General features: G+C 44.8%; 1 long non-coding RNA gene across 1 annotated transcript; it reads left to right on the top strand.

Moving 5' to 3' along the window:
- Window positions 1-251: 251 nt before the first annotated feature.
- On the top strand, window positions 252-1,509 carry LOC142581791 (uncharacterized). Its single transcript, XR_012828294.1, has 3 exons — window positions 252-342; window positions 668-887; window positions 1,009-1,509. It is a non-coding gene; the product is annotated as an uncharacterized LOC142581791 (long non-coding RNA).
- Window positions 1,510-2,137: the final 628 nt, after the last annotated feature.

Raw genomic sequence — 2,137 nt, 5'->3', positions numbered from 1 at the left:
TTCAACGGCCGTGGTAAAAGCTCTTATTTGTTCTTTTCTGTTGGTTCGAGATGCGCTTTTGTTTCGTGTGGCAAAACGTCCTCACTAGTTCCACGCCGATGAACGTGCTGCTGATTGTTCTCCATGGCAAACACACATGACAGATGGTGATGAATATGATTCTGCGAAGAACTAACAATCCACTACACAGCTTCTGACAACCACTGTTCTCTACACTAAGGCCCAAACAATGAAACGTTCCTTTCCGTCGAGCGCTTCCTAACCTTACGTGAGGCCTCTTTACAGCGAAGGACCGATGGAGGAAGCAAGCGTACTCTGAAAGCTCCCTTCACCCGTCCTCAGGTAAGGAACGGTTGCCACATGCCTGGGTTCGAGATTATCTCTTAAAATCTTTACGCGAACACCATTATTCTATCAAAAATGTTGTATCGTCGCACAATCTTTAAATTGAACAGTTAATATAGAGAAGCGTGGACGCTTTCTTCTAGTCTTGCTTACTAAAGTTAACGAAAGATGCGCATTACAGTGCAAAACTTGATGTGCTCCAGCAACGCTGGCACGCCGGCGTCGTGCAACGCCTAGCAACGCCTAGCAACGCTTTCATGCTGCACGCGTGACTGAAACGAACATGCCTGGCAAGACGTACCGCGCTCGCGCTTCTCCGCAGGTGGGCGACAGCGCGCGTGAGCAAGCAAACGTCACGTGGTTAAGCAGTGAGGTGAAGCGCTCGTTCAGGGCCAGGAGCGGCGTAAGGACGCATGAAGGTAGCTTTGGAGCTACCTTACGCTGACGAAGCACCAAGGAAGCCTTCACCGAGGGTCCCTCAGTAAGGAAGCTTTTAGAGTGACATAAGGTAGCCTCACCGCAATGAAGGCTTCCTTACTGAGGTAAGGAAGATTTCATCGTTTGGCCCTAACTCATCTTAATAAATATAATAATAATAATAATAATAATAATAATAATATTAATAATAATAATAATAATCAGCCTATCTTATGCCCACTGCAGGATGAAGGCCTCTTCCGTGCGATCTACAATTACCCCTGTCCTGCGCCAACCGATTCCAACTAGCGTCTGCGAATTTCATAATTTCATCATCTCACCTAGTCTGCTGCTGTCCTCGACTGCGCTTCCCTTCTCTTGGCACCCAATCTGTAAAACTAATGGTCCACCTGTTATCTAACCGACGCATTACAGATGGCCTGCCCATCTCATTTTTTTCTCTTAACGTCGGTTAGAATATCGGCTATCCCCGTTTGCTCTCTGATCCACGGCACTCTGTTCCCGACTCTTAATATTACGTCCAGCTTTCTCCGTTACATCGCCCTCTGCGCGGTCCTCAACTTGTTCTCGAGCTTATTTGTCACTCTCCAAGTTCCTGCCCCATATGTTAGCACCAGTAGAATGCATTGATCGCACAGCTTTCGTTTCAATGATAAGGGTAAGCTTCCAGTCAGGATCTGACAATGTCTGCCGCATGCACTCCAAGCCATTTTTATTCTAATAAATATCGACCTGCTCCGATTTTTTTCAGTGTGTTCTGAATTGTATATTTTATTTCACCAAGTGTAATTCTGGTGGTCTATATTTTTGAATTTTTGTTCACATAATTGAAATTTACATGTCGCTGTGGCCCCCCTTATGTAATGCCTTCGAACCATTAAGAAGAAATAAATGAAATGAAATGAATTAAGCTTCAAACTTTCGTTCAACAGGCCACACACACACTTCGCTTCTTTGGAGTCAACATGTCCTACTAAATCTGCAGCAACATAGCGCGTGAATACGACCGAACCTGAAAATTTGTCTCAAAGAGGTGATGGGTCAAAATTCTGATATTTACTGGACCTCCCCCAAGACATCGCCCATACTCATAAGAGATGACTTTGACCAATTGACGCCATGGGGAAAGAAAGCTGTAAATAGCGGCCAATGATAACAATACTAGTTCCAACGGTTTCTGCCGCGACAGTTGCACTTATGACAAAATTAAGAAAAAAAATATGGGAAGGTGCATCATTTGGCAAACGTGAAGCTTGGGATTTAGCAAGGTATTAAAAACAAAACAAAAAACACATTGGTGGTCCTCAACGTACGACCGGTCATGTCTAATACGAGTCTGTCGGAAGCATCGCCG

The sequence above is a fragment of the Dermacentor variabilis genome, chromosome 5 (assembly GCF_050947875.1).
Source record: "Dermacentor variabilis isolate Ectoservices chromosome 5, ASM5094787v1, whole genome shotgun sequence".
NCBI lineage: Eukaryota > Metazoa > Arthropoda > Arachnida > Ixodida > Ixodidae > Dermacentor > Dermacentor variabilis.
The sequence above is the reverse complement of the archived record's forward strand: the minus strand, read 5'-3'. Positions and strand labels throughout refer to the sequence as shown.